The following is a 6382-nucleotide window of genomic DNA, read 5'->3' on the forward strand; positions in this document are numbered from 1 at the left end:
TTCATTAGCAGTCTATTCATTAGACACTTCAGGCTCAAGAACAACATGAGCTTGTATGTTTGCACTGGAAACTTGATTATATACATCAGATTCAGTCAGTTTAGTATTGACTGGGGGAGTTATAAAATAAGTAGAAATTGGTTTCATTTTCTCATAGATTCCCTACATACAAGCAGTTTTACAAGACCGTCAGGTTTAACTATTGGCCAGAAATTGAAGAGTTGAATTAGATATAATCAAGGATGTGATGTACCTGCTCGTTGCGCATGCTACTCTTGCAAGCTGTGACTGTCTGTTTGCACAAGCTCGATGCCATGCCCGTGCTGCCGCCGCTGCCTCCCACGCAGGCTACACCCAGGGTTGGATCTTCATCTTCTTGTCCTTCCGTTCGATTGAAGCCCGACGACCGCCCTCCAATGAGGGCACGAGGAAGTGCTGTGTCGGTCTGTCCAGCGGCGGCTAGGTTAGGAGCAAACCAGACTGGAGGGTGGAGCTAATGAATTGGGATTTTTCCTGTTGTCGATCGATATGGGAGGCGCTCGTATGGGCCGCGAGCCTGCTATAGGGCCTGCCTTGCACTTATGTTATTGGCCCATCCAAATTGAAACATTTTTCTTCTTTCTTTACATTGCCTGCTCGTGCGTTGGGACAAACAAAACTAGTGTGGGCCAACCTGGACAACTCAAACTAGGTGCACACTTTCTAGCCACCTGAGGCGGCCGCCCATACTAGCCCCTATGGTGGAGTCACCCCTTTTTGCGTGTATGATTGTATAGTGAAAAATATTCCAGTGGCGCTTTTGATTTGCCCACAGAATGGTTGAATTGCTTGTTTCTATGAACTGAGTTCGCCAATAATGTGAAGGATGCCAATCTTTTCATCCTATTGTAGATTGCTTAGATCTCGATATGCCAAAAGTAATCGCATGAAATATATAGTAAAAGCCAGTGTGATGTGTTTGGCTACAACTACTCTGTATACACGTCCTCATATAACATATCAAGGACGCACCATCTTACCAGATTAACCATTTGACTTACCCATGCAGTGTGGGAAGAAAGAAGTATTGGGACTGCGTATCCAAGCAATTGATGCCATGGACTCCTTTATACAACCTTGTAAGAGAAAAAGAAGTTGCAGTGTGCCTATACAAAGAATTAGCGTAAGTTCAGTTACCTGCTTCTTGGAATTTTAGTTAGCCACTTATTGCAAAATTGTTCAATTACGTTGCTTGGCTTAATTTAATTTGCTACTGATTACATAATGGCACAACCTGTTAATCATATTGTAGACTGCGCCTATCTATGTGTTTGATACTTACTGTTAAGAATTACCTGTTTGCCTTAACTTAAATATCTACTTGTTTGTTTAACTGTTTTGCTGCTGCAACAACGGGTTACAATGATGTTAATAACTATTGTACATTTCAGCATCCAATTGGAACTCTTTAATTCCTTGTTTGTTTTACTAGTTTGCTGTTATAACTCCCAGTTGAGATGTTTTGCTAACTTCAACTTTTCTCAATCCAATCGGAACTTTAATGGCAAAACAGGTTAGCCCAAGATCAAAGAGTGAGGTACCCATGGACATTGCATCATCCCAAAGCAGTGGCACCGGCCCAATCGTGCATTATGAATTGCCAACTGTTGATGCTCTAGAGGCTAAACTAGTGGTAGAAAGAGATTCTGCTTCTGCACTTAGAGATGAAGTTGACATGTTGAGGAAGCAAACAGCATAATCACAAGCAGTACTCAAGACAACCATTAAATATTTGGTGGATTTCAAAATAAAGCAAGCTGAGACTGACCAGATTGTTAAGGTCTTGAAGGAAAAAAGGAAATTAAATTCCTACTTGGTAAATCATAGGTGAAATGTTCTTTCCATAGTTGAATAACCTTTGTGTTGTCTGTTCATGTAATCAATCAAACCATTTGTTTTAGAGATCATGTAATAATTTTTTTTGTTTTTTGGTTTGTAATTTTATTTGAGCACAAGTCTGTATTAATTGATAAGACTCGGAGACATTTCATATGGATTGTTGTGCCAGACCTAAAAATATGCCAATCGGGCTGAATGTGCATTCAGCAATAGTAGTAGTATAGATGGACCATAAGTGGCACGCATCGGAAAGGGCCAAGATGCTGGCTAAAAAAGGATGTTGTTTTAGCCAAAAAAAGTACAGCGGCCTGGCTTATGTATGTTAGTTGATATTATTGATCCATATACTCTATAAGTGTTTATATGTCTGTTAGTTCTGTACATTCTTGGTTGATTGACTCGGTATTTGAATCTTGATACATCGCTTGTGTACATATCTAAATGGGAGTACACATTATGTTGCATGTGACATTTGAGTTGGACATGAAGTGTTCCAAATATTCGAATTCACCTTAAACTGGATTCTAGTTTCTGAATTTGAGTATCGGCATTTGTAAACCATATTCATATATGATAGTGGAATACATCTTTGTCGTCCCTTTGAAGATATATAAAAACACATAGAATGATTTATAAAGATTCATATAGGAATACAAAGTGGATTCGAATTTAGTTGCCAGGGTATACGTGGATGCTTATTGTCCCAAAATTTGAAAGAAGCAGCAAAATGTCCACTCCCACGCCGGCTGCCCGAAGCCAAGTGTTTGGGAGATGGAAATTACTGTCTACCCATTACACGGACAATCCATCGGCCCGATTTCCACTGCTCTAAATAGGGGTAGGTTAGTAACTTCAATTAGATGTGACACGACCGCCTCTGAGCCCATTCCGACACGGTGGGCGTCAAACATGGGCGGCAAAACACATTTGATTCAAGCTCGTCCGAAAGACCTCTGTTTCTCCCTCCATTCCCCATTCATACACGGTGGGCGGAAAAACAAACTCGACTCGGCCGAAATCGATGTAGGCAAATATTTTTAATAGGGGCAGGTTTGTAACTTCACTCAGATATGACACAACCGCCCTACCTGTCAGCCCCGTTCATACACCGTGGGCGCCAACCATGGGCGCCAACCACCCTCTCCTCGCCCGAAATCGCTCTGGGCAAATATTGGCGAGATGCGAGATTACCGTCCTATCCCCAACCGACGAGACGTCCAATTTTTAAACGGGGGCTAAGTTCGTAACTTTCCCATATTTCAGACAGGCGCGTCCCAAAAACATGGTTCCTCGTACCTCTCCCTCCATTTTCCCATTCATACACCGTCCGCGCTAGAACACTCCATCCCCACACCAGCCTCCGTCTGCCACCCCATCCATCGCCGCTATCCTCCACCACATCCATCGCCACCGTCATCCACCATGCCGGAGCACCTACCAAGACCGCATCGTCCACTGCTAGAGATGGACGTTTCTCATACACGGCGACGGACCAATAGCCTTGCATCGCGTCCTCTCGCTTCATCGGCGCCGTCGTCCTCTTTGTCGGGGCCGCTCACATGACCTTCTCTTCCATCGCAACGGGACTTATCCCCCGATGCACCAGTCTACTGTCACAGATCTGCTTCAATGCCACCGACAGCCATCGCACCCCCGATGCCTACACGGCACCGCAAGAGAGGTGGTACTTCATATCTCCTCAACTTTTTGATCTCAACCAGAAAATGGATCTTAACTTGGTTACTCTACTTTCTTTTCAGCTCTTAGAATTTAGTTCTTAGTTCGAAGCAAAAAATGGATGCTAAATATCATTTCTCCGGTTTGTAGCTTCAAATCTGCCATGGCACAACCATAATACGGTTTAATTGATCATGCTTAGGGTTTAATTGATCATGTTGGTTCCGTGGTGGTTTCTTTAATAGAAATCGGAGGGGAAACCCTCTTTTGCTAAAAAAATATGCTTAGAGTTTCCCCCTTTTATGATCACTATACGATTAGAATACGTGCTTCGTGTCATAAAAAGAATATGCTTAGAGTTTCGAAAATGCATGTTCGCCGCTCGGGTGTGTATCTCTACAGGGTGCCCACGGTGGGTCGGCCCACCCTGGGATCTTGGGTCGCACCAGGCCCCGATTCCCCTCTGTTCTGCTACACGCTTCTGATCTCTACTCACCCCCAGCCGCCTGCCTCGCCGGCGACTTGCCGTCCCCGGATGGCATGACTCTAGGAGGAGACGCCGGACTAACAGGAGGCCAGGAGCTGCTCGCCCAACAGCGTCACCGCTGCCCGGGCGCGCCGTCGTGCGTACCTTCCCAGTCCGTTCAGGGCTCAGGCGTGCAGCACCCACCAAGCCAACCCGATTTATCCTGAGATACGTCCTCAACACTCAGCAGCCACTCCTCATCACCCATTTTCTAATTGATTCATTACTCATTAGGCAGGACTGTCATTAGGATTCATTACTCAAAATTCTGGCCCTCGGAACAGAAACTAGTCATTTTGGATTGTTGGTCGTAGTGACATTGACCTAGATTACTACTGCAAGCCAGGTTTGTTGACAATTTTACTTGTCTTTCTTACTCATTCGATATAATATCCAATTATTCACGTCGATTAGTTGCAAACAATAAGTGCTAGACAAACTTCTTCATTCAGATTTTGGACGGTCTCTTACTGCAGTTACAATTCTGCATACTTGTCCTAATAAGCTCACAAGTAAATGATTGATTCACTACATCTATGCTTGCCTTGTCATATTTGTTGTCAATATTCTTTTAGGGTGGACCACCCTGTTTCTAAATACTAGAACCGTAGACATGAGTGAATAGCATTTCTCTATGTGATCTCTTCCATCATGTGTGGGTAACGAACACTGCATTGTTGTCACGCCCAATATGCGACCCTATCCAAAAGGAACTCGACGGTCCCACCAAGGATAGACCCGCATATTGAAACGCTTTTGCAAGGTGGATATCATTACATCAACATTACATAATAGATGGGGATACATACAAGAGGCATACAATGCCACACGAATACAACATCACAATACATAAGAGCACCACCCGACTACGGATGAAACATAAACAGAAACTCAAACGACATCCACCCTGCTAGCCCAGGCTGTCGACCTGGAACCTATCCCCTGATCGAAGAAAAAGCAGAAGAACTCCAAGACAAGCAAACATCGCTCTTGCGTCATGAACTTCGCACAACCTGTACCTGCAACTGTTGTTGTAGTAATCTGTGAGCCACGAGGACTCAGCAATCCCATTACCATGGGTATCAAGACTAGCAAAGCTTAAAGGGAAAGGAAGGGGTAAAGTTGTGAGGCTGCAGCAGCGACTAAGCATATATGGTGGCTAACATACGCAAATAAGAGCGAGAAGAGAGCAAGCAGAACGGTCGTGAAGCTAGCAATGATCAAGAAGTGATCATGAACTCCTATTTACGTCAAACATAACCCAAAAACCGTGTTCACTTCCTGGACTCCGCCGAAAAGAGACCATCACGGCTACACACGCGGTTGATGCATTTTAATTCGGATCTGGTGTCAAGTTATCTACAACCGGACATTAACAAATTCCCATCTGCCTATAACTGCAGGCACGGCTTTCGAAAGATTATACCCTGTAGGGGTGTCCCAACTTAGCCTATGATAAGCTCTCATGATCAACGAAGGATATACCTTCTCCTAGGAAGACCCGATCAGACTCGGAATCCCGGTTTACAAGACATTTCGGCAATGGTAAAACAAGACCAGCAAAGCCTCCCGCTGTGCCGACAAATCCCGATAGGAGCTGCACATATCTCGTTCTCAGGGCACACCGGATGAGCCAGACATCGGGTTGGCATAGACCCTGATTGCCCAGGGGGCACCGGACATCGCTCGGTTTGGACCAACACTTAGACAAGCAACGGCCCGGGGGGGGTAAAATAAAGATGACCCTCGAGAGCGCGACTCCCGAGGGAAAAAGGGCTAGGTGAGGCAAATGATAAAACCAAGGTTGGGCCTTGCTGGAGGAGTTTTATTCAAAGCAAACTGTCGAGGGGGTCCCATAAATCACCCGACCACGTAAGGAACGCAAAATCCGGGAACATAACACTGGTATGACGGAAACTAGGGCGGCAAGAGTGGAACAAAACACCAGGCATAAGGCCGAGTCTTCCACCCTTTACCAAGTATATAGATGCATTAATAATATAAGAGATATTGTGATATCCCAACCAAATCCTGTCCGCCGTGGAGAAATCTTCAACTTCACCTGCAACTAGCAACACTATAAGAGGGGATGAGCAAAAGCGGTAACATAGCCAAACAACAGTTTGCATAGGAAAGGTGTCAAAGGTTAGAGGTTCATGGCAATTTGGGATGGCTTGATAAACAAAAGATAGGTAACGCAGCATAGCGATAGAACGAAGCAACTAGCATAGCAATGATAGTAGTGAGATCCAGGGTAGCGGTCATCTTGCCTGAAATCCCGCAAGGAAGAAGAACGAGTCC

The sequence above is a fragment of the Triticum aestivum genome, chromosome 2B (assembly GCF_018294505.1).
Source record: "Triticum aestivum cultivar Chinese Spring chromosome 2B, IWGSC CS RefSeq v2.1, whole genome shotgun sequence".
Lineage (NCBI taxonomy): Eukaryota > Viridiplantae > Streptophyta > Magnoliopsida > Poales > Poaceae > Triticum > Triticum aestivum.